Here is a 27365-nt window from a genome sequence, read left to right as displayed (position 1 = left end):
AGTTTAAATCATAGCCTAATTGAGTGGGGGTAATTAATAATAATAATAATAGCTAGCATTCATCTAGCACTTTAGGGTTTCAGAATTGATGTATAAATATTATTTCATTTGACCTTCACAACAACCCTGGGAGGCAGATGCTAATATTATTCCCATTTTACAGATATAGAAATTGAGGCAGAGGTTAAGTGACTTGCCCAGGGCCATACAGCTAATAAAAGTGTGAGATGGGGTTTGAGCTTGGGGTTTTCTGACTCTAGGTCCACCTCTATATTCATCTAAATGTCTGGTCTAGTGAAGAAGACTTCATTGGAGTAAGGCATGAATTGGAATCCTGGTGGTGCTAATGACCTCCTTTGTGACATTGAACAAGTAACTTGAGAGACAAGGTCAGCATTGTGGGAAGAATTCTAGACTTGAAGTCAGAAGACCTCAGTCCATAGCACCTAGCTGCATGACCACAGGCAAGTCACTTAATTCATCAAAGCAAAGCCTCAGTTTCCTCATCTGTAAAACAGAGGTAATAATACTACCTGCTTTGCCTGACTACCTCACTGGGTTATTGGGAGAAAGGTGCTTTTAAATCTTAAAGTACAGTATCAATGGGAACTGTTATTACTTAACCTCCTCTGGCCTCAGTTTCATCACTAGTAAAATTAGGGATTTGGTGATTTGGAAATGATTATTTCTAAGATCCTTTCCAATTCCTGTGATCTTGTAGTTCAGCTTGCCCAATCTCTCATATGTTTTCTTCTCTAGAGAGAGAGAGAGGAGACATTTCCTTGAGTTTCACATGTACTTTTATGAAACAGAGGGAAAAAGACAGAGACAGAGAGAGAAAGACAGAGAAACTTGGGCTTGCTATGATTTCTCTCCCTCTGTTGATGAAAGAGGAGTCAGCTACTAAGAGCTGAAGAATCACAAAGTTCCCTTTCTTTTTCATTCTGCCCCCAAAGTGTACTGGAAACTTCACCCAACGAGACCGCAGGGAGTGGTGAACCTCAAGTCTGCCCGTGGTATCAAGAAATGTACAGGACAGCCTTGACCCTACTACCACCATACAATGTGTACTCACTGGCTTAGAGAACAGACAAAACACTGTCAGTCTCTTGGACATCAAGTTCCTGATGCAATTCCAAAACATCTTTACCAAAGAAAAACAAGGTGGTTGGGAAACAGTGTTGGGCAGAGGGCTTCCTACTTGTCTTTCCATCAGATAGGGTAATGCCCATCACTGTGAAGCAGGTTTAGAAGGACAGGTTGAGAGAGGTGGAGATGTGGAGAATTGGGAGAATGAAATCAATAGAGGTTATGAACCATACGTTTCTGAGTTATTTATAGAGACTGCGTGTGTGTGTGTTTAAGGTTTGCTTTAATGGAACTATGGTTCTTTCAGATTTATTCTATTTTGAATGAGATTTGAACTTACATCGACAGTCTGTCCCCATATTTCCCTCAGGGAGTCTCATGGAAAAGAGATGTTAACTTCATCCTATTGAATGTGCTCTGGAAAAATAAAATAAAGTTTTCCATTCAGTCCCCTTTGACTGTCTGCTGTATTTTATAGGACTCTGGGATTCATTTCAAGGCTGCTATAGCAAATGTCTTATTACTTCCTTTGGAGATGCCTATGGGTCACAATGAGTAGGGCTGGACTGGACAGCTGGAAAAAGCCAGAGAAGCCCACACGCCCTATAGAGTTGATGGACCCATCCCAAATTCTGTCTCTATTGGTGTTTTTATTTTGTTTGTATTATTTTGCTGATGTTCCCTGGCAGATCCAGTCTTACCAAAGATGCCAGTGTGTCTTCACAACCCTGTCGACAAAAAGGAAAAAGAAAATGAAAAAGACAGAAGCTGAGGGACAAAACCTATCAATGTAGCAAACACAAGAGGGCTAAAAAAAGGTAAATTTTAATGATTGGAAGGAAAAATATCACCCTCTGTCTAGTTGGTGTTTAGAAAAACATGGCAAACTGGTGTGGGGAAGGCAATAGATACTGATATTATAGAGATAATGGTGGAGTTAGTATGTGCAGAGTACCTGGGTAGCATAGGTAGATGAGTGATCTTTCAATGCCAGTGTCAATATTTAAAGTCCATCAGTCCCTGGAAAACTGGAAATGATCAAAGAGTATAGGGATAAAAGTCAATGATCCTTGAACGGAAGTATTCGAGTTGTTCATGGAGGTCAGAGTTAATTGGTGGGTGTTACAGGGACAAAGATTTTTGTTAAATGTATGAAACAAAAACTACCTAATAGTTAGAACTGTCCAAAAATAGAATGGATTGCCTTCAGCAGCAGTGAATCTGGCATCACTTTAGGTTTTCAAGAAGAAGAAGTAGTTGAACTTTTTAATGAAGATGCTAATGGAGAATCATGCTACTGAGTTGGGCAGTAGGTACTAAACAATCAATGAGGTCTCTTTCAACACCAGAATTCTGTGATTCATTGGTAAGCAGGGCTCAGGTAGCCAAGTTATTCAGAAGAAGGACATGGCTGTACTTCAGATCCTAAGAAACAGGACAGGACTCAGTTATTGAAGAAATGGAATACAAAGTCAGAGAAAAACCAGGAGGAAACCTGTTATCAACAGCAAGTGTACAAACAACTGTCCTAAGTCTCCTTTAATCCTCTCTGCCCATGTTTAATTTTGGGCTCAGAATATTGGGCAGAACTAATCATACAGGTTAAATTGGCCCAACTGTGGAGGAAAGATTCAAGGGCTCCAATTTAGAGAGTCATTTATAACAGCTCTCCCAGCTCCTAGCTCTTCAGGAAGGTTGAAAAGGGATTAGGACTTCAGGATATCCTTCCTCCTCACCCTCTGTACGGTTTATAAATATCTTTATTATCACTTTTCCGTGAGGGAATAACTGCAGCTATTTGTTCTAGGTAGTTAGATGGCACAATGGCTAGAGAGTTGTTGTTCCCAGACTCAGGAAGACCTGAGTTCAAATCTAGCCACAGATATTTCCTAGTTGTGTCATCCTGGGCAAATCACTTAACCTCTATCTGCCTCGGTTTTCTCTACTGTAAAATAGGAATGATAATAGAACATACTTCATAGTGTGGTTATGAGGATGAAATGGCATAATATTTGTAAACCACTTAGCACAGAGCCTGGCACATAGTAGGTGCTTAATAAATGCTCATTTCCTTCCTTTCTAGGCCTAGGTACAACTTGCTTTGAGTATTAATAATCTTACTAATTCTGACAGAAGCACATCTGGATTAGATCCCATTATATTCTTTTTTCTTACGTCTTGGTGTTTTATCTCAGTGCTGATTGATGGGTCTAAACTGAAAGTAGGATTGGGACGGGCTGGAGATACAGGTTTGCTCAGTACTGGGGAAGGCTGACAGAGACTACCTGGGAGCCAAGCACATGGACACCCATGTCTTCATTTGCCCAGTGCCTGGCACAGTGTCTGGGACATAATCCACACTTAATAAAAGCTTGGGTTTTTTTGTTTGTTTGTCTTATTTATTGCAGAGGGGACCCTTCAGGAATTCCTCAAATTGGCCAGAGTCAACAAGGATGGCTACAAGGCACTAGTACAAGAGGAGATGGTGGGGAGGGGCAAAGAATGTAGTTAGTGAGGACTGTCCAAAGTTGGAGCATAATCATTTTTAAAGGCACCCCCTTTTTTAAAAGGCTTGATGCTAAGAAACAGTCTTAGACTCCTTTTTTCTCTTCCTCACTGTCTAGGGCTAAGATTGGTGATGGGGTCTATAATGGAGCTGTTAAGTTTTCAAATGGGCCTTCAGAATGCCCAGGTGAATGCCATTTACTTCTTGATGCCTTTGTAATGACTATGGCCCAGGGCTGAAATGCACAGCTTCTTCCTCTCTGCATGTTAGAATACCTAGTCCCTGCCCTCCTTATTTTTGGTGACTCCCTCACCTGGACAGCTATTTCAGTAGGGGGCTTGGCCATGCTCTCTTCAAGTTCATCTGCCTCAACTCACTCTCTACACCCCCTGCAGAGTTACTGCCCCTTTCTACCTTGGTTTTATGTATTGCTCTTCAGAGCAAGGACTATCTCTGCTTATATTGATACTGAGCACTGTATTTGCAAGTCTCATGAGAGAACTGGGCATCGCCTACTCCAGGGCGGAATGGGGTAGAGAGGCCAGTTATAGAGGGCAGACAGGCAGTTTATATACCCCTCGAAGACGATTCTAAGAAATGCCCCTAAAACCCCCTTACAAAACAGTTCTAAGAAAAACCCCAAAGTCTGGACATCTATCCCCATTGGTGGGGATAGTTGGCCTCACATTCTTGAAACAAGGAAAGATTCTTAATCTAACACCTTAACCCCAAACTAAAAGACAGCAGTTACAGGCACAGTGCAGGATGTGGGTATATGTGGTATATGTACAAGTTTAAGCGGGGAGGGGGAGGGTTAACTTTAAACTTTATGATATAGCTCAGGCTTTATGGAGGGTAAAATATTAAGTAACCTGTTCCTTAAACAAGAGACTTTAGACCATTCCACTCAATAGTAAGTGCTTAATTGATACTCTCTCTGTCTGTCTCTCTCTGTCTCTGTCTCTCTCTCTCTGTCTCTCTCTCTCTCTGTCTCTCTCTCTGTCTCTCTCTCTCTCTCTCAAAGCTCAGCTCAAATACTCCCTCCTACATTAGACCTTTCTTGATCCCTGCAACCCCAGCTATTAATACTTCTTCACCAAAATTACCTTGTCTACAATTTATATAGGGCAGCTAGGTGGCACAGTGCATAAAATACCAGGCCTGGAATCAGGAAGACCTGAGTTCAAATCTACCTTCAAACACTTAGTAGCTGTGTGACCTATGGCAAGTCACTTAACTGTTTGCCTTAGTTTCCTCATCCATAAAGTGAGCTGGAGAAGGAAATGGTAAACCGCTTTAGTAACTTTGCCCATTTGTGGGGTCACAGAGAGTCAGATATGACTGAAAAATGACTAAACAATATTTCGTATGCTCGTTTATGTATGTTTTATCTATTTGTAGAAATAAGCTGCGCAAGGGCAGAGACTTTTATTTTTGTCTTCATTTGCCTGGTGCCTGGCACAGTGTCTGGGACATAAACCACACTTAATAAATACTTCATATTTTTTGTTTGTTTGTTTGTTTATTGCAGAGGGGATACCTCGGGAATTCCTTAAATTGGCCAGAGTCAACAACTTCTTGTTTCCTTTCCCCAGGTGTGAAGCAAGTCTGTATATGCTGGGCTTTCCTCCTAAGGAGCCCCTCCTCACATGGCCGACCTCAACACTACTCAACCTTCCAAATCTGAGATTCTAACTCTGGAGAACAGGGGAGAAGAACTTGACTGGGCATGGCGCTTCAATCGGGAAAAAGCCTTGCTAAAATCTGCCTTCTCTGGATCTTGGCCCTGCATTCTTCCTGAGAGGTGGGGGGAATGTGAGGTAGCAGAGATCTGGGGAGCCTTCAGTTGCCTTGGTTTCTGTAAAATGCCTCCACCCCTCAGTTGGTTTTGAAAGTAACAGTCTGTTTCACTTGAAATGGGAATGCACGCTGAGTTCTCTTCTCAGCTTATAAATTATGCCGTATTAACACTGGCAACAGTTTCATTTTAGCTGTGTAAACATGAGGCAGCCCAGAATGGGAAGGGGATTGGAAGGGCCAGGTGCCAGAGCCCAACAGAGAAGTGAAAGCCAGCTCTCTTAAGCTAGTCGCTGATCCCTGAGACAAGAAAGCAGGGGGCTTTAGGGAGAAGTGTGGGTCAGTGGCACTGGCTGAAGCCCTGACTCCAGCTATCCGGCCCCGCTGTGATTGTTAATATCTCTGTCATCAGGGTTGGTATTGTGGTAGGAAGAGTATGTGGTAAACTCAAAGGGAATCAAAGTTGAGAAAGGCAACTCTTTTTAAACTTGTCTTATTTCCTGCCCCTGCCCCTGAATGAAATCCCATTATTAGAAAGACATTAAAATGAGATTAAGGCATCTTTTCTCCAGGAGTCCTCTCTTAAAATATGAATAACTCATTGTTCAGGTGACATCATTCATTCACTCACTCAATGAAAATTTATTACTATGTGAAAATGATTGTACAATTATAGAAAATATACAAGAAATGGTACCTGCAACAAATCATCCTTATTTCTTACTCTCCCACCCACTGGAATCTTAGATTCTACTCCTGAAACCATGCTTGGCTCTGTTAAAGTAAACTTTAGCCTTAGTTTGCCAGGAAAATAGGCTTCTATGTCATTTCCCATCTACCATCTCCAAATCATGTTGCAGTGAATCTCTGGCCTACCCTTAACTTACTTTTATGAGTTATCTTCCTCCTTTAAGATGTAAGTTTCTTGAGGTCAGGGATTACCATATTTCCCCATGTATAATAAGATGCACCTTAATTTGGGGGCTGGAAATTTGAAAAAAAATGTATTACATAAAGTTATTGAAATGAAGTTTTATTCATCTGCTTATAGCTCTCAAGCAACTTTTGGGCAAGTCTGGTGTGTGTACGCATGCTTAGTCCATTCCGTTTCATGAACCTGAAGCACCAGTTGTGTCTGCCTTTGAAATCAGTAACCTCTTTTTTATCAGCAATTCTTCTTGCCTCATGCTGAACCATCTTTGTGGACACAGGAATTCCAACTGCCCTTTGCTCTTCAATCCGTATCTTCAGTTCCCTTTCTAAATCAGGCCATTTTGTTTGATTTTTTTCTCAGTAGGAGGAGGACCAAACATAGGTTCAGCAGCACGATTTCCGTTCCCTTTTGCAGAACGGATCACTTTTAACTTGAATTCAGCACTGTACAAAATTCTTTTCTGAGCCATTTCTGGGCAGAATGTGGCAAAACATACCCTAACGTACTGGTAACAAATGAGAAACAATGAGCGCAAAGACAAGAAGAGCGAAAAAGTGGGAAATGCAAGTAAAAAACATCTATAACTACTACATAAGATGCGCCCAGTTTTTAGACCCCAAATTTTTGGAGAAAGGGTCAGTCTTATACATGGGGAAATGAGGTATCTTGCTTTGTTGCATTTCTATCCGAAGTACTTAGTACAGTGTCTAGGACATAGTAATTGCTTAATAAAAGTTTCCTCTTTCATAAACAGCTATTAAGCCTTGATGTTTTGCTTATCTGATAAGTTTAGGTTCTGATGGATTGAGCAAGTTGAATTGCTAAATTTTGGCAAGACCTAGAAAAGCTTTGGCAGCCAGAATCAGGTAGAATCCATTGGGTCCCCTAGGCAACCAGGTATAGAATGAGGGAAGTGACTACCAGAGTGTGGAAGGGGATGCCAAAAACAGAGACCAGGCCATGAGAGGAAGTAGTAGGCCATAGAAGACAATCAGCCTACTTTAAGATTTTACTTATATCCATTCCCATCTATCCTAACCATGTGTCTTTGGGGAGAGATAAAGGAGCTCAGGAAGAGCCTTTTCAATGTGGCAAAAGTGTCATAAGTTACTACTTTAGAAGGTAAGATGTTTTACTTAAAACTGGCCAAGGTAAAGAATGGCAGAATTACAATTATAACTTGAACGGTGCTGGGATTCAAATGAATTAACAACTGGTTCTCCTAGCCAAGGCGCTGCCCATGCTGCTGACTTGGTGGGTACAGACGCTGCCCTCGCTAACAACCGGTTCGCTGATCACTGAACTCAACCTAAAATCAGGTATTGGTTCTAAGGAACAGGTGTAAACCAGTTGAACTTGAATGATTATAGTTCGTAGAATGGTTCTTTACACTAAGGTAGAAATTCAACCCAAGAGGCCAAGGCTCCAAGAGCTAAGAAATTAATTCGTGTGTCAGGGCCTAGGAGTTCTAATGAACTTGGCTGTAAGACTTAATCATTGGGGCAGCTCTGGGCTGTGAAGCTTTTGTATAGACTATAGTTCTCTAGGAATTAAGTATTTAAATTAGGTTAACTAAATCAATAAAACATAAATGATGAAGGATATGACAATAGGTATGAACATAAAAGCATAGCATGCAGGAGCAAATTGGGAGAATAGTTTTATTTAAAATTAATTTTAGATTGTAGAAATATGAATTTGTAGTATTTTGGTTTTAGAGAAATTAAATAAGAAAGATTAAATATTAAGTAAGATTAAAAATTAAATAAGAAACACTTTATTCGAACACTTTAATCCTATTGCTGTGAAAACTATTTGTACCTGTATCACATCCTGAAGTTTTACTTTAAAAGGGACATTTATATCATCATATCTCCAATTATGGATTAAAGATCCCCAAGCTCAGATTTTAGGATAGGGTTCACATTCCAAAAAATTAATACATTTGATGAGTACATAGGAATCTCTAAGATCATAGATAATTGAGCTATAAGGAACTTTAGAGGTATTGTAATCCAAAGTCTTTATTTTATGCAGGGGAAGTTTTGGCTCATAAAGCTTAAATAACTCACCCATCATCATCATCACACAGGTACTCACACACAGAGTTTACCGGGATAAAAACCCGGGTCCTCTTGACTCCAATCATTCCTAAGTATTTATTAAGTCACTACTATGTATGAAGCATGCCAAACCCACTGGACTTTCTGCCATGCCATGTGGAGCATGCCCAAATGCCCAAAGAAAAACGAATAATCCAGTATGATTGGAACATGTATGTATATTCCATACTTGTAATCAGAACATACCTGTAACTGAGAAGTGGAAGCTAGGCCTCAAAAATAGTTTTGGCTAGAGTGTGGCCTTGAATGACAGTCTAAGGAGTTTGGATTTAATTCAGTAGAAAGTGGGATGCTATTGAAAGTTTTTGAGGTAGGGAATGAATGATATGCATTTTAGGAAGACTAATATGAGAGAAATGTATAGGATGTTGGAGGTCTGGGGTAGGGTGAACTGAAGGTAGAGAAGCCCATCAAAAGCTGCTTGTAATAATCTAGGTGAGTGGCAGCAAACTCAAATAGAAAGAGGAGCCACTAAGCCATACATAGGAATGTCTGTGAGCCACAAATTGACTTAGTTTTAAAATGTCAAGTTATCTGTGTTTCTTTGCATTTTTATTTATTTTGTTAAAATTTTCAATTATACTTTGATCTGATTCTTCTGCACTTGGGAGTGTTGCAGGGGGCATGTGGAAAGAGGTATGGGCCATATTTGATACCTCTAGTCTAGACCAGGGGTGGGAAACCTGTGGCCTCAAGGTCACATGTGGCCTTCTAGGTCCTTGAGTGCAGCCTTTTGACCGAGTCCATGTTTGATAGAACAAATCCTTTTATTAAGTGCATTTGTTCTGTGAAGTTTGGATTTAGTCAAAAGGCAGCACTTGAAGACCTAGAGGGCTACATGTGACCTCAAGGCCACAGGCTCCCCACCCCTGATTGGTAACGAGGGCCTGTAGTAAGATGGTGCCAGAAGACATAGAAATGAGATGATGAATTGAAATATTGTAGTCATAAAGAGATATAGTAAATTTATAGTTACCTTACATTTCCTTAATAAGTTGCAAGGGACAACAAAATATAAAATGCTTGGAATTATTTAAAGAAATAGCTAGGTAATATGGTGTAAAGACTAGAAAACACTATGACTGATTTGTAATGAACATTTCAGAACTTACTCATTCAAGTGAGTAGTGTTGTGCAAAACAGATACTTTTGGAAGAGGAATTTATTTCAATGAACTACCATGACCAGAAACATCTTTGGAATTCATCTTTGAGAACTACCTTTATAGACATTTCATAAACCAGAAAAGAAAATTAATCTTATATAAGGCCCACTTCATCTTTGACCAGGGACTTACTTTTCTATACTGAAACTAACTTTTGGCCAACTCCAATAAACAAACCCACCATCAGAGAGACAAAGATTTTCACTATGAGGCTATTCAAAAGAATCTGTCCCAGAGCCTGAGGACAATCCCCAAAGCTGAGTGCCAAGAATTATGTTGAGTCATGGCAACATTCTTGGAATAGGTGTATATAGCCTTCTAAGGTGATGAATTTGAAAGGAAAAACACTTTATCTGAACGTGTGAATTCTGGCACAGCTGTTGAAGAAATCAGTTACATTGCTTTTATAGCCACAACTCCTAAGAACAAATTTAGAGGTCATTTATGAAGTCTGGAGGCCAACAAAAGTACTAGATGATATGCCCCACTGCAGCAGCAAGGAATATGGCATCATCATCATCATAATAATACCCATTCTCTTTCCTACAGTACTTTTACATCATGCAAAATACTTTCCTCACAATAATTCATAGTGGTAATTGGTTGAACTATTATCGTTCCCACTTTCCTAAAGAATACGTAGAGGCTAGGGCAGGTTAACAGCTTTGTCCACTGTTTCAAAATTTGTAATGCCTGATTGGGGTTTGAAACAAGGTCTCCTTATTTCAAGGCCAGTAACCTTCAATTCAGTTCAACATATGCACTGACTATCTTTACAGAGTTATGTTGCTCTCCAAGTATACAAAGACAAAAATGAAACAGGTTTTTCCATCAAGGAGAATATATTCTACTGGTGGATATAATGCATTTGTTTACTGTTACTTTTGCTAGCCATGTATGACATAATGTGAATCTTGGATTGAATGCTTGCTAGATTTTAAGCTGTAATAAATATGATTAAGCCAAGGGAATTGTTTCGTTATAACACTTAGTATAGCATACTTCCATATGCCTGTATATAGATGGTGCTTCTTTAGATGATGGACGTGACATTTTTTTCAATATGTGCTTCAATTCCTTTTGGCAGTTCTGCTCCCACCCCTGGGTGGGAACCTCCTTATGTTATGTTTATAATGTAAACCTCCTGCTTTATGTTATAAATTTAATTTTTATCTGCAAGATGCAAGTTTTTCATTTCTTCATAAGTCCATATATATTTAGGTGGTGATCTAATTTGTAGTAAATTAAATTCTAACTAAACCAAATGAAGACAATGGCTATCAATGCAGTTATAGCAATTTTGCTTTGGAACACAAGGGTATCTATCATTTAACCCATTTTGTAGCACTTATGGCCCTTCAATGTGATACCCTTTTTATTTACACTCCCGTGTATATCACTATTTGGGTAATCATCTATTCCAAACCGTAGTTGAAGAGCCCTCATAAATGTTCCTTTTTATCAGCTCAAACTGGAGGATCACTAATTCAAGGCAGAGGCAATGAAATATAATAACTAGGCAAAATTATGAAGTTCAATCAAGTTTGATGCACTCTCACACCCATTCCCACATGTGCATCTGGAGAGTAATTATCTTGGCTCCTAACAAACTACTGTGTTGCATTAACGCAAAAGGAGGGTCTGGGGGTCAGGGCTGGGAAAATATGAATTGCTTTTGGACAGTGATTGGGGAAAGTTACCCCAGGTCTAGGAAATTCTAGGTTTCTCTTTCCCTGATGATCACTGAAATCTGGAAAGTCTTGAGTGCCTTGCACTGAACTTGAAAAGATTCTGGAGCTCAGATCATTTTATTCCCATCTCTCCTTGGCTCTCTAATCACTACATTTCTCTAACCCTGTGTCTTATTTTTCTTTTCTGCTTGGTCACTTATACTGTGCTTTCAAATTTTAAGCTAGATTCTCCTAGTGCTTTCCAAAAGCATAGTGTATCCTGGCTCCCTTTGTTTTGATGAAAAATAGATACAGAAACGATGCTCATAATTAATAGAGAACTACCTCCAGCTTCTCACCTTAATGTCCAGTCACATTGTAGTCTTTGGCTAAAGATCATGGTGTGACAGTGGGCCATTTTCAGGACTGGAACTAATTCTGAGGCTTCATGAAGCTTTTGTTAAATACCATGCTTCCAGAGAGTTTTATTTTTAATAAAATTGAATCCTGAGCAGATATTCCTGGCAAATGCCTTGGGAGAGGGGGGTCAGTGTCTTAAACATGCTGGTAGAATCACTAGGTGCCCTCCCTGCCTTCATACTGATTACTACTTCCATCTTTGGGTGGGGTTGAGTGAAAATTCCTAATTCAGATGGCTCTTTCATCAGCACACCAAATACTCAGAGAGATTCCAAGAAAAAAAAAAGATGGCAACAGCTGTAATTTTAAATTTCTTTTTAAATAGCAGAGTGACTATCTGCCATTCAAAAGCAAAGGGGACTCAAGCATTCCAGTTTGCTTTTAAGAAGGTCACAAGGAAAGCTGAATTATGAGTGAATATTTTGCAAGAGGTGTCTGTGGCAAAGACAAAGCAAGAGGGGTTTGTAGGCATGGTATGAGAAAGACCCCTTTCATTCCTTTCTCCAAAAATCAAAACCACCCCCCAACCCCCACTACAGGAAAAGACTGTATTTGATTTTTCAAGGTATCTGTAGTGAGAATGATTTAAAAAAAATATGCTTTCAAATCCTCAGGGACTTTCCAATTTATCAAGAAAGACACATTCTTCCTAATGAAAGGTTACTGACCTTCATGAATGTGACAGTTCAATTACAGCCCATTCATATGCAGAACAGCCGTTGATAAAGGATTTGGGAAATGTGACTAGCATAGCAAAAAAAAGAGAGAGAGAGAGAGGGAGGGAGGAAGGAAGGGAGGGAGGGAGAGAGAGAGAGAGAATGAGAGAGAGAGAGAGAGAGAGAGAGAGAGAGAGAGAGAGAGAGAGAGAGAGAGAGATCTAGGAAATTATTATTTTTTTTTTATTGCGAAGCAAGAAAAATAAGATTTGCCCAGGTAGGCAAGCCTTTTCTTTTGAGGCCCAGTGACCCATTAGATTTGCTTCGATGAATATATTGGTTCCCTCCACTCCTTTTTTTCTTCCTAATATTTCTGTCTTTTTAATCCTCTGAACTACTAAACCTAACAAATGGGAAAGCCCTTGGGGTTCTGAGATGCAGAGTTTCAAATACTTCTTTTTTTCCCCTTTGACTGGCAGAGAGCACTGGATTGTATTCCACTGTTATTTTAAGTGCTCGACTAGTATTTAAATTCTTAAATGGATGGAAAGTTAAAGCTGAGGAGAGTGGGCACTGCCTCACCCTGGTCCCTACCCCACACCCCAAACACACACGTGCATTCTCTCACACACAGAGCTGGCCAGCGAGTATCTGGAGCAGACGTTGGCTAGACTCTCTGGAGCCAGCCGTTAGCCAGTGGAGGGTGACACCTGCAAATCCCTGTTTGCTGAACTGCTCCAGGTGTGGCAAAGATGTTCAGACTGACAGCAGCAGCAGGAACTGAGTAAACAGGCAGGGGCGTCATTCATGCAGATCTCTGGAAGATCCCAGAAGGAGGAGATTTTCAGCAACTGCCAGCCAGAATCCATCTTCAGAAAGAAAAGCTTTTTTAAAAAAAAATGAGACCGATTTGAAGCACATCAAATTTAGGCTATGTTTCCCCCCTTGAAGGAGAACATAAAACTATTTTAGGTTATGTACCAACAGTTTCATTTTCAGCACTGATTTTCCAACATGTATAACTGTGATAAAAAGCAAAATTGTCCTAGGCTAACAGCATGCCTATAGATGTCCATAGGTGTACATGCTGACAAATGTATGTGTCGAATCCTATTTTGCTGTGTTACTTTTCTTCCCTTTGAGCCTTCTTGTCAAGGCAAACATACTTGTCACCAAATAATTTTTTTCCTTTATAATGTTTCTGCTCTAATCTCTTCCTATCAAGTTGCTTCCTCCATGATGTATTATTAGACCAATGGCCTCTCTTCACATTTCTCCATAAAAAAATCTATACCTTCTAAGACGATTTTCACAATTTGTCTACCACACTAAGCTTCATTTTAAGGAGAAAGGGTCAAGAGGAAAGAAATAACCAGAGAAGGCACCAGTAGCAATGCCTATTTGATCCTGAGCCAGTTGCAAAATCCAACTCAGCACTGGCCCAAGGGAACAGCGTAGTTCAATAAGAACATATATTTATAACTGGAAGGGTATTTAGAGGTCATCTGGCCTAACCATTCCAATTTTATTGGTAAGGAAAACCGAGGCCCATAGAGGCAACGTAGTCTCACTAAGGTCACAGAGCTAGCACGCTTTTTGGGTGTGCACACTTGTTTAGGTAGACTGGGTCCCCAGAGAGTGGCTGCCACTCCTGTTCTGGATTCCAGGGATAACCCCAAGTCACTGGTATTTCTAGAACTGTTGCTCATGACATCATATGATGTCCCTATTATCAAACAATAGAAGTTTTTAGGAAAGGGGTTTACAGAGAAGGTATACAGCAAGAACAGTAGTTATTAAAAGAAAAGGCCCCCTCCACCCCCAAACTGGGACCTTCTCTCTCTCTCTCTCTGTGTCTCTGTCTCTGTCTGTCTGTCTGTCTGTCTGTCTCTCTGTCTGTCTCTGTTTCTGTTTTTCTCTGTCTCTCTGTGTGTCTCTCTGTGTCTTTGTCTTTGTCTCTCTGTCTCTCTCTGTCTCTGTCTCTGTCTCTCTCTCTTTCTCTCTCTCTGTCTCTCTGTCTCTCTTCCTCTTTTTTGGTAAGACAATTGGGGTTAAGTGACTTACCCAGGGTCACACAGCTAGTAAGTGTCAAGTGTCTGAGACTGGACTTGAACTGGGATCCTTTTGACTCCAGGGCTAGTGAATCCTTCTCTTCTTGAACACACAAGGTCCCTAGAGGACATGGTATCAGAAAAGGTAATGAGGCACAAGTGAAGAAACAATACATGTGACTTGAGATTAACTCTCATATCCTCAGTTTGGGGGAATTCTTTTCCCTTTGTAGAGTTCTCATGAAGTCCCCTTCAGATGTAGGTCCTTGCTGGGTTCCAGGGTCATGCTTTTCTAGAGTCCACAGCCTGAACTGCTCTCCAGCAAGAGCGGTCTTACTCATCAAAGCTATCACATTCCTTGGGTTACTGTCTTCTACCTAGAGTACTTGTACTTCTCTGTTGGCCACTTTTGATGTGACAACCACTGTTATGATTCCAGTCAATGAAGTGACCTTTGATGACTCTCATGGATCTCCCAAATTGATGTCACCTGAGGTGAGGAACATAAAGAGAAATCTACTCTTCCCTTAAAGCAATTTCCCCTCAGAGGTTTGAGTGGAATTCCTCTACTACTGGACTGGCCTGCTAGAGTTCATTATGAACTGGCTTGCTGTATGTGTGTGTGTGTGTGTGTGTGTGTGTGCGCGCGCGCGCGTGCGCGTGCACACGCGCACATTAGTGTGCATGTGTGCGTACATGTGTGTATCTGATTTAGCAAACTATATTTCTTATGTGACACCATTCATTTTTATCCAATGAGTCAAAGCATTTTGTTCACCTGGAGAACTTAATCACACTTAGTTTAAACTTCCTTCTCTGATTGTGTTAATTGGGTTGGATGGGAACCCCCTTTATACTCTCCCCTGCAGTTAAACATTTGCTGACTTTACCAAATCAATTGGAGTATTTTTGGCATACCCAAACCTATAGAGCTCTCCAAAGACCTAGGAAGTTTCAAGAATTGTCCTTTTCTGGTGCTTCACCAGTGATTTGTACTACAGAGCCTTAGTAAAAGTTTATGTGTTATAGTTCTCAATCAGCAAATTTGCCTTTTTCCATAATTCCATATACATAGTGATAAAACTTTATAAACATCATTTTATACAATTAATTCCTGTACTATACCAGTTATCAGAAATTGATGGGGGAGGAAAGGCACTCTATCAGACATATGTAGTCCACATACCTAAATCAAGGAAGGATAAAGCAATGAAGGAGATATATAAACCAATATCATTCAATATTGATTCAAAAATTTTAAATAAAATCCTGCCAAACATACTACAGAATTTATCCAAAAAATATATTTGTTGTGATCAAGAATTGTCTTTTATTATCTATTGTGACCAAGTTGGATTTAATACTAGGGATGTAAGGGTGATTCGACATTAGGATAATATCAATCAGCATAATTAATCATAATAATAACAAAATAAAACCAAAGCACCTTATTATCTCAACAGATACAGAAAAAGTCTTTAACCAAATACCACATGCATTTTGTGGGGAAAAATCTATAAAGAAAAGCATAAAGATATCTTTTTTAATATAATAAAATTATCTAAATTAAAAGGAAGAATTATGTGCAATGGAGAAACACTGAAAAGTGTTCCAATAATACAGGAGTAAATCAGGGATTTCCCTATTTCTTCTAATATGCTCTAGCTCTTCTTCCTGAAGAGCCCCAGCTCTGGAATTCGCACATTGGAAGTATCCCCTTCTGTTGGGATAGCTCCTCCTGAAACCTCCATTTAAAGAGGGCACCTAGTACATCCCTCTCCAGGCTATACTTACGACTTCCTCTACTGTACCACGTCAAAAGATACCTTCCTTATACACATCTTCCTCTATTAGAATATAAGCTCCTTAAGGATAGGAATTGTGTTTCTTTCCACTTGTGTTTGTACTCCCAATGCTTAGAATAGTACTTGGCATATAGTAAGTGCTTGTTGACTGATTTACTGACTGAGGATATTCCCCCTCCCTATGATTATCTGATGTAATTCTAGAAATCCTAGTACTAGCAATAAAACAAGCCAAAGAAATTAATGGCATAAGATAGGCAAAGAAGAAACAAAATCACCCTTATTTGCTTTTGACATGGTGGTTTATTTAGAAAATCCTAAAGACTCAGCAAGAAAACTGAGAGAATTGGGAGCTTTAGCAAAGTTGCAGGCTACATAGACACCCACAAAAATCACTAGTATTTCTATATAATAATTCCAAATCCAAGAGGCAAAAATAAAAAAAAGGAAATTCCATTCAAAATATCAGCAAAATATATAAAACATTTAGCAGGGAATCTACCAAAAGACATTTATTGGTCATATAGATTTAATTACAAAATTATCCTTAAGGAAATCAAAAATGACTTAAATAGTTGGAGGATTATTTGGTAGTCAGGGCTGGGCTACACCAATATAATAAAAATCACAACAGTGGCAGACTTAATGTATAGATTTAATGCTATATCAATCCAACAATCAAAGGGAAATTTTACGAAGACAGAAAAAGTAATAAAAGAATTCATCTGGGGGAACAAAGGATCAATTATCTCATGGAAAATAATGAAAAATGGCAAGGAATTGGGTATAGAAGCAACAAATCTCAAACTATATTACAAGGCAGTAATCAATAAAAGAATTTGATATTGGTTAAAAGAAAGAGAAGTTAATCAGTAGAGTAGATTGTGTACACAGCTTACCAAAGCAAATTAACCTAGTAGTATAGTGTTTGATAAACCCAGGAATCTCAGCTATTGTAGTAGTTGATAAAACTGCAAAAAATCTTGACAAAAGTCTGGCAGAATTTAGATTTAGATCAAAACCTTACACTGTATATCAAGATAAACTCTGAATCAATGCATAACTTAAATAGCAAAGACAGCTTCATAAACAAATTAAAGGAACAATGAAGAAATTACCTTTTGGATCTGTGGGTAGGGAAAGAATTTATGACCAAAGAAAGGCTAAAGAGGATCACAGAAGTTTAAGTATATAATTTTTGATTATAAAATGTAAAAGATTTTGTACGAAAACCCTTAAGGCAGCAAAACTGAGAAGGGAAATGATTACCTGGTGACCTGAGGGGGAGAGATAGCATGGGAATCTTTTTAGCAAGTTTATCTGATAAAAGTCTCATTTCCAAGATTCGACTGATTCAAATTCATAAGAATAAGAGCAATTTCCCAAATGAAAAATGGACAAAGCATATGAATAGACAGCTGTCAAGGGAAGAAATCCAAGCTATCTATAACCACATGAAAAGAATGTTCCAAATTAATAATAATTAGACAGATGCAAATTAAAAAGACATGCCTATCCATTTGGCAAAGTTGATTTAAAAAAACAGGAAAATGGTTACTGTTGGAGGGATTGTGAAAATAGGCACATTGATATACTGTTAGTGGAGCTGTGAACTGGTGTAATTATTCTGGAAAGCAATTTAGAATTATGCTCTCAAAGTTCCTAAATTGTACATAACTTCTGACCGAGAAACACTACTACTAGGTTTATACCTCCAAAATGGTGAAAGAAAGAGGAAAAGTTCCTAAATGTACAAAAATACTTAGAACAGTTCTTTCTGCTGTGTGACTGAGTATTGGAAATTAAGAAGTACGTCATCAGCAGGGAAATGGCAGAACAGATTGAGTATATTAATGTAATGGAGTAATATCATGTTGGGCAGTTAGATAACACAGTGGATAGAGCACCTGGCCTCGTGTCACAAAGACCTGAGTTCAAATGTGCTCTCAGATACTCACTAGCTATGTGACCATGGGCAAGCCACTTAATCCTGTTTGCCTCAGTTTCCTCATCTGCGAAAGGAGCTGGAGAAGGAAATGGCAAACTACTCTAGTTATCTTTGCCAAGAAAACCCCAAATGGGGTCATGAGGATTAGACACAATGGAACAACAGACAACAGCAACAATATTATGTTATGGTTGTTGTCCTTCATTCTCGAAGAGGACCAAAATGACATCACTATGTTAGAGTCAAGTTATAATGTGTCTAACTGTGGCTGATCAGATCCAATATGAGGTTGGAATACTCTACCACAGGTCAGGCACAAAGAGTCTCTGTGAATATTTGGGGTGGATTCTCTAAATTCGCGCATCTTGTGTTTCCTTTGAGCTATTTCAATTCTGCTTTGCTCATAGAGCACAGCACCTTCTCTGATGAGGGCACACCATGCTGGGCAGTCTTGTGCCAATGTCTCCCATGTCACACAATCAATTCCAAAGTTCTTAAGAGAGACCTAAGAGAGAATGTCCTTGTATTACTTCTTCTGACCACCATGTGAGCACTTGCCCTATGTGAGTTCTCCATAAAATATTCTTTTTGGCAAGCATGCTTTTGACATTTGAACAACATGGCCACCCCATCAGAGTTTCCTTTATGTAGTAGAGTTTGAATGCTTGGCAGTTTAGTTTGAAAAAGGACATCAGTGTCTGGTATCTTATCCTGCCAGGTAATCCTCAGAATCTTCCTTAGAATTAACGTGGAAGAGGGGCAGCTAGATGGTGCAGTGAGTAGACTGCCAGCCCTGGAGTCAGGAGGACCTGAGTTCAAATTAGAGCTCAGACACTTGACACACTTACTAGCTGTGTGACCTTGGCAAGTCACTTAACCTCAATTGCCCTGCCTCCCCACCCCCAAAAAAAATTAACATGGAAGCAATGGCATGGCACTATTATACTGTCCAGGTTTCACAGGCATACAATGATGAGGTCAGCTCAATGGCTCTGTAATACTTCAGGTTGGTCTAATACCTTATCTCTCCCATACTTTCCTGCAGAACCTCCCCAACACTAAGCTAGCTCTGACAATACATGCATCAACCTCATTATCAATGTGTACATCCCTGGAAAGTATACTGCCAATGTAATAATGAAAGGGCCAGTTTCAGAGAAACCTAGGAGGACTTGTTTGACCTGATACAGAGTGAACTGAACAGAATGAGGAGAACAATTTATATTTTAAAAAAATAACATTTCAAACAAACTAGTTTTAAAACACTGATAAATGTAATGATCAGTCATGATTCCCAAGGACTAATGATGAAAAATGTTATTTGCCTTCTGATAGAGTAGATAGACTAAATACGCAGAATTAGACAAACATTTTTGGACACAGCCAATTTGGAAATCTGTTGTTTGACCATGAACCTTTGTTACAGGGTTTTGTCTTTCTTTTCTCCTTTGTTTTCCCCAAATCTAACAATTGCCAGCCTACAGTCATTACCGCACTAGATACCCTCCCCTTCACATCACGGACATATTTGATTGTATAATGAAAGTCTGGAACATTTGCTGACATTGTTGGTTTGTAAATATGGTGTCCTCCACAGGAAGGACATTAGGAAGAGGCTTCTGGAAGAATTTTGAATACTAGATGTGAACATTATATGTCAGCCTACCATGTGGCTAAGAGTAGCCTTTTTTCCATTGGACTTCTCCATTGGACCAGAATTGTTGAGTTCTTCAGAATAGACTAAGTCAGCACCAACCTGTGACTTCTGCCACATTTAAATCTTGAGATAGTGATGTGACTTCTTCACTTATAATTGGTGAGACCATTTGGTAATGGGGAAGAGCCCTAAAGACCTTTATTTCCTCCCTGAGGTCCTGAGGTGATAAGGTCCTTGAGAAATGGGTCTGGGTATTTGGACTTTTCATTCACTCTTTTCTGTTCTACCGTCAGGGAGTGGGGTTTCTAATTTTGTCTATAAACACAAACCAGTGAAGTACAGGAATCCAGGGTGGTTGTTATAGCCAGCCTAGCACTGATGCTCTGAGAGCTAAGTATTTGAGAGGGAAGCTGGCAGTGACGCTGGCTTTGGGACTTGAACTTTGTGGAACCAGAGTTATGTAGGAACCGATCTAAGTTTTGACACTAATTATTACCCCTCACCAGCTACGATAGAAAGGGAACTTATGCAGTAATGATTGTATGTTTTTGCTGTATCTGTGATGTAAATATCTCTTTATTAAAGCTATCTAATGTTAAAGAGTTAAATGGAAATGATGTATTAATCACTGGGCCCCTAAAATAAGGAGGGAGAATATTTAGTAGAGGTTTGAGCCAATGGCATATAAAAAAGAGATACCCCGAACCCCTCAGGGTGCCTGAGGACCCCGAAGGGGTAGGCATAATAGGCCTGGCCCAGAGAGAGTGGGGTCAGGGTCAATCATGTTACATTTGTAGTAGTGAACATTTAAAGAACACTCTGTTCACACAACAACACTGTGAGATAAAATGTACAAAATATTACCATTTCATAGATGTGAACATTGAGGCTACAATTTGAAAATGTCTTTCCAAAACAGCCAGTAATCAATAGATGGAGGAATTGAAATCAGGCCTTCTGTCTACAGATGCAGTCCACACTGCTTCTTTTTCCCTTCTAAGTGTGGCATAGACTATCTCTTACCACCTCTGTCATTTCATTCGCAATTTTCATAGGAAGCACTGTCTGGCCCTTCATATCCCAGTCACAAGTCAGGGTTTCACATGTACCTGAGATAGAAGAAAGTTATTTTTAAAGTATTGTATGGCATCTCATCAGGCTGATCCTTCAGCTCTGGTATTCTATCCCACAACTCTTCAGTTACACATAATTACTGAGGGAAATTGTGGTCCTCCTCAGAATTTAAAGGCTATTGTGTGCAACCCAAGGCTTAATATCAACTACAGTAAATATTTTACAGTGTAATCTCCCTTGCCTCAGATTTTCATTTTCCTCCTTTCATAATTCAACTCTCCTCTTTTTAATCAGAAAGGGACAGGAAAGAGGTTATCATGCTGGTCACACTGAAAGTCACAAACAGTTGGTGTTGGGCCAGTCAGCTCTCCTTTCTGGGCCCCATAAAAGACGAATATTGGATTATCTGACCCCCAAAGTCTAAGTTTCTATAATTTTATAGCTATCGTCAGATAATTATGCTAGATGTTTGGATACCCCCCAAAATTGAAATAGTTCCTGTCCTCATAGAACTTTCATTCTGTCAGAAAAAATTCTCTATCAAGGAGTATGAAGTTTTATTTCTCCTAATCTTGAAGTTTAAAGGAAAACTTTTTAACAATTTGAGCCATCTAAAAGTGGAATGAACTACTCAGGAGCTCCTAGGTTTTCAAGGAGAAGTTGGATGACTCCCTGCTGCTGGGGTGGAAAATGGTCTTCTCCATATGGGTAAAGTTAGATAAGGTGTCATCCAACTCCAAGTCTATATCCAGTGTTTTCTAACTAACTCTCCAAAAGGGTTTCATTTGTCCTGCTGGTGCTTTTCTCTTGAGGATTTGAAGACCCCAGGAAGTTTTATTAATTTCATAAATCAATTAATCACTAAGTATTTATTAAGCACCTACTGTATGATAGGTACTGCAGTAAGGCTAAGTAGAGAAAGATAAAATTAATAAACAATATTTATTCCCAAGGAGCTTTTAGCAACATAACTTCCTTAGTAGGTGATTCTTGTGGTTATTTTAATGACTAGGTGAGCCAAGACTTGGTAAAGGGATATGACTTATCAAAGGCTCTAGTTTATCTTACTTACTTAAATAATCTGGAATATTGAGGCAAAAGTGGCAACTGAAGTAGCATTCACAACAATGGCAGGTAGCTTTCTGCTTTCATCTTGTACTTCAATTGCCTCATTCGACGAGGCAGCAGGTCCCATATAGGCAAGTTTTTTTGAGGGCAGGAAGTTTACCTTGTTTTGTTTTCCTAAGCAAGATGGTGTAGTGGATAGAATGCTCAGCCTGGAGTCAGGAAAACTCCTCTTCCTGAGTTCAAATGTGGCCTCAGACACTCACTAGCTGTGTGACCCTGGGCAAGTCACTTAACCCTGTTTGCCTCAGTTTCCTCATCTGTAAAATGAGCTGGAGAAGGAAATAGCAAAACTCTGCCAAGAAAATCCCAAACGAGGTCACAAAGAGTTGGACATGTCTAAACAACAACATGTCCCACTTTTGCCTTACTAGGCAATTATAAATATGCATAGGATGAATGAACACCTCCCTACATAGCAGTCATCCAAGGAATGAGAAGCTTTGGCACTGTTCTCTAAAGTGTTATCAGACATGACCCAATTCTCTAGGAAAAGGGAGGTTTTGAATTCATGATGAATGAGCAAACTGGGGCTGTTTGGGTTTCTTATATATCCTGAAACTCCCTTTAGGATCTCTTGGTCTTGATTCTACCAAAATCATTCAGGGAATTGAGAGGTTTTAAACAGCTAACCCAGCCTTCTTCTTAAAGCCATCACTCAGTATTTATTGTATATACACTGTTCCAGACACTGGGGATATGAATATAAATAATGAAATAATATTAGTTCTCATTACTCAAGAAAGAAAAAAAAGGTTGGAGGTGAAGAAGATTTTCTTCCAAATTTTGTATAACAGGTCAGAGCAAGAGACCTCATTCCACTGTGGGGAAACAAACAAACAAACAAAAAAAACAGTGACTTTGGAATCTCAGGGCTTGGTTTGTATCCTCACTTCAGTTTCTTTATCTAAGACAATACCTTAGCTGTCACCTTGAAAGTCACAACATAGTTAACATTTGGGAAATCTTCTCTCTGCCCTAGGCCTGCTACTTCATCTGTAAAAAGAGGGAGTCTCCTCTAAGTCAGGAAAGTTTTGTTGTTACATACATATATGTATGTATGTATATATGTGTGTATATATGTATGTATAAATGTACATGTGTATGTATATGTGTCTATATGTATGCGCATGTACATATATGTATGTATTAGTATGTGTGTATGCATGTGTGTGTATATGTGTATTATATGTGTGTATATACAGACACACATATAGAGTGCATATATGTGTATGTCACAACATATAGCATATGTGTGTGTATATAATATATATCTATACTAGTTATATGAACATGAGCAGATCATTTAATCTCATTGAACCTTAGTTTTCTCATCTGTAAAAATGCGAAAATAATACTCATAGTAATGATCTACCTCAGAGTGTTTTGTTAGTTTCAGAAAAAAATTAACCTATGGGAAGCATTTTGTAAAACTTAAAGTGCCATATAATAGTAAGTTATTAAAAATGAAAGTTTTGGAATAGGGGCCCTTGAAGTGTCTTTCCAGCTTAGAATTCTGTTTTATTTATTTGGATGAACTGCAAAATAAATATATGGGACTTCGTTGTAAGAAGCATTCTACAAGTCAAGCATCTTAGATGTCGACACTTTCAGGAAAAATAAGAGACAATGACTCCTAGAATTGGGTTAGTATTTAGGCTGTTTGACCTTCCTAGGATCATTGTTGTTCTTTAGTCATTTCAGTCCTGCCCAACTCTCTATGACTCCATTTGGGGTTTTCTTGGCAAAGATACTAAAATGATTTACTATTTCCTTCTCCAGCTCATTTTACAGTGAAGGAACTGAGGCAAGCAGAGTTAAGTGACTTGCCCAGGGTCACACAGCTAGTAAGTGTCTGAGGCTGGATTTGAACTCAGGAAGATGAGTCTTCCTGACTTCAGGCCCAGTATTCTATCCACTGAGTCTCTTCCTAGATGCTCATTTTAAGACTATAAGTGATAATAAAAGCCCTATGAGATCTTCCCTCTCAAATTTTGAACGTGTAAAACTTAAGAAAAACCCAGTATTAAAATGTTGTCAGGAGATCATAAATGCATGAATAAAACGGCACTGCAATTGAGGAAGACCAAGAATAGGGATTATAAAGGGATAGGGTCAATTGGTATAAATAACTTTTTTCACTAATGTAGGTCATAACTTCTCTGCAATTTATATTCTTAGAGAGTTGTCTAGAACTTAACTGCTAAATGTCTAAGTCACTAAGGGATGAAATAAAATCTTGAATTGAAAAAGGTTAACAAAACTTTTATACTAAATATAATAAATTAACTGGTACTCATATATAATTGCAAGTAGTGTTTTTTCATTTTTTTCTTCTTGTTCTTCAGCAAATTTTGTGCTTCTCCAGTATATATAATCAGGATGAAGAGCAACAATTTTCTCTGATAACACCTATAATTTATCGCACACCATGAGTTGTCTAATACATATGTGAATGACGTACATGAAAGTCCCACATAGTTGATGACTTTTCATCCAGGGCTTGGAATATCTGTGCTCACCTCCATGCACTAACACATCCACTGGTTCACTTCTATGATCTCTCTGTCCTTCTCCCCCATATACACTCATACACAGAAGCACACTATATTCTTGAGTGTGGTTCCCAGTTGCTCCCTTATCTCAAATGCTCCAAGTGCCAGGGTACTCAAGAAGCATACTCTCTGAGGCATAAGGCTTTGGTTAGCTTGCTTGAGATGGAGTGACAGCCTGGTGATGATGTTTCTGAACTGAGGAAAATGTCAAAGGATATTCAGTACCAGAGGAAAGTGGGAACACTTTCTAGGGGACAGCACACAGTAAAAAGGGGGCCATATGTCCCTCATCTCCACGGTGCGGGGCCATCCCCAGTTTTTCTGATCTATATCTTGCCACTGGATCCAGATGGCTCCAGAGAAGAAAATGAGGCTGGTGACTTTGCACAGCCCTCCCTCACTTAAATCCAATTCACTTGCAAGTCATGGTATCATCTTCCTGATGTCATGGTCCTCTTTAAGAATGAAGGGCAAACAACAACAGTCTCTAAGGTAATCTACAACATCTCTTGGAAGTATCTGAAAGAAAGGACAAGTTTCTTTTTTTCCTCTCTCAACAGCTCCCAAAGACACTGGCTGATACCACATCCTATCCCATTTTGATGGGTGTTGTGAGTTTGGAGGCAGTGGGGTGTGTAGGTAAGAGAACAGGAGAGATGCCTGAAGGTGGGGAAGGTATTCCATTAAGGGGGAAGAAAGTGCAGAAATGGAAGCAAGCTCTGGATTCCACAGGCAACTATTCTCTAGGTCACAATATTGCTTATTGCTGGACTCTTTTGGCTTCCACAATCAAAGTATTTTTCATTATGCTTAAAACATGAATTCTAATTGGCAAGAATAGAATCTTAGATATTTTGATTGCCTTTCAATTCTGATATATTGAAATAGTATAGGATAGGATAGGAATAATTGTAGCTAACATTAATTAGGGCTTTAAGGTTTGTAAAGATAGCTACACATCCCACATGTGTGTATATACATATATACGCACATCTCTGTATATTTACACACATATGTGTGTATACATACATGCACATACATATGTACACACATACACACACACACATATATATATATATTATATACATGAAATTTAAATTGAGCTTCATGATAACTCTTAAAAATAGGTGCTGTTATTACCCCTGACCAGGGAGGTGGTACAGTCGATAGAGTGCTGGGCCTGGAGTCAGGAAGATGAGTCTGGCCTCAAACACTGACTAGCTGTGTGACCCTGGGCACGTCCCTTAACCCTGTTTGTCTCAGTTTCCTTATCTGTAAAATGAGTTGGAGAAAGAAATGGCAAAACGCTCCATTTTATTTGACAAGAAAACCCCAAATGGGGTCACAAGAAGTCAGGATTAAAAAAAGTAACTGAACAATAACAGCCTATGTCCAAAAAGTTACTGGGAGTATGACTAGGACAAGTGCCTTAGCTGAATCTGAGTTTCTTAATCTGTAAAATGAGCATCAACGTGTCTTCAAATAGGAGTCATTGTGGTGAATAGAAAAGAGGCCAGCATTAAATTATGATATCTGGGTCCTGCAGCTGGCTGTGACACTAACCTTACACAATTTGCTTAATTTCTCTGGCCTTCAGTTTCCCAGTCTACAAAAGAAAGGTCTTGGACTAGAATGATCTCTAAGACCCCCTCTACTTCTACTATTCAGAGATCTCTAAATCAGAATATTTAAGAAAAAACTCAGTAACTAAAAATGTTTATCTTAGCTCTCTCTGATGTTCATCAAAATTTGGTTTGGCTAGAGAAGACACAATTTTTGTATACAACTTCCTCATTATATCCTTTGCATCCTTAATTAGAACCTGGCTCTTATGACTTGGTGAGACTAAGATACATTCTCTGGAGTTGAGATGTAGGATTTTTGGTTTCTTTAAGCAGAATTCAAGTGGTTCAGTAAACTCCATTTAATTGGGGCACACTTGATTGGGAAAGTTGCTGAAATGGGAAACCAATTAAATCTAATGATAATTAGTATGTACCGCTGCTTAATTGGGATGGGTGGTCCATTGATTTGGGATCACTGTGAGTAATTAAATGATGCTCTAGGAAAGTAAGAGAAGTGGTCTTGGGGGTGTTATTAAAGACTGAAGGCAGTTTGTTTCCTCTCCTGATCTTAGATCATAGATTTAAAGCTGGAAGAGACTACATCTAGTCCAACCTCTCTCATTTTACAGGTCAGGAAACTGAGGCGCAGAGAACGTAAGTCTCTGGTAACCCAGGTAGCAACTACCAGGGCTGGAATTTCAACTAGGACTGGGATATGAACCACAGTCCTCTGATTCTAAGTTGAGCTGGGTAAAAGTTTCATAAAGGAAAAGATTATTTCTTATTATTTATTTCAACTCTTCCTCCTCCTACCCCCCTCGTAGCCCCTCCTTCCTCCTTCTCTTTCCTACTCCTAACATCTGCAATAGTACTCTGCAGAGTGTGTGCAGAGTACACATTAGGTGTGAGATAAGTATTAGCTAAATGAAAAAATGACCAGTTTAATATTCTTTTTGGAGCTTTCAAAACTTTGTATTTTTGTGATCCTTTTAGACTGAATTGATTTTATTGTAGATTATATATATTTATTGTATTTATTGTTGATTGAATATTTTTAAGAGCAATTTTTGAGCATGAAATAATAGAAAGACTTGGAGTGAAAAACTAGGTTTGAATCAGACATTGATTGACAGTGAGCAAATTACTTAACCTCTCAAATCTTCAATCTTCATTTGTAAAATTATCAAGGTTATGCAACTTTATAACAGGTCAAGTGCTAGAATAA

Source organism: Trichosurus vulpecula, chromosome 1, assembly GCF_011100635.1.
Source record: "Trichosurus vulpecula isolate mTriVul1 chromosome 1, mTriVul1.pri, whole genome shotgun sequence".
NCBI classification, from domain to species: Eukaryota; Metazoa; Chordata; class Mammalia; order Diprotodontia; family Phalangeridae; genus Trichosurus; species Trichosurus vulpecula.
Note: the sequence above shows the minus strand (reverse complement) of the source record.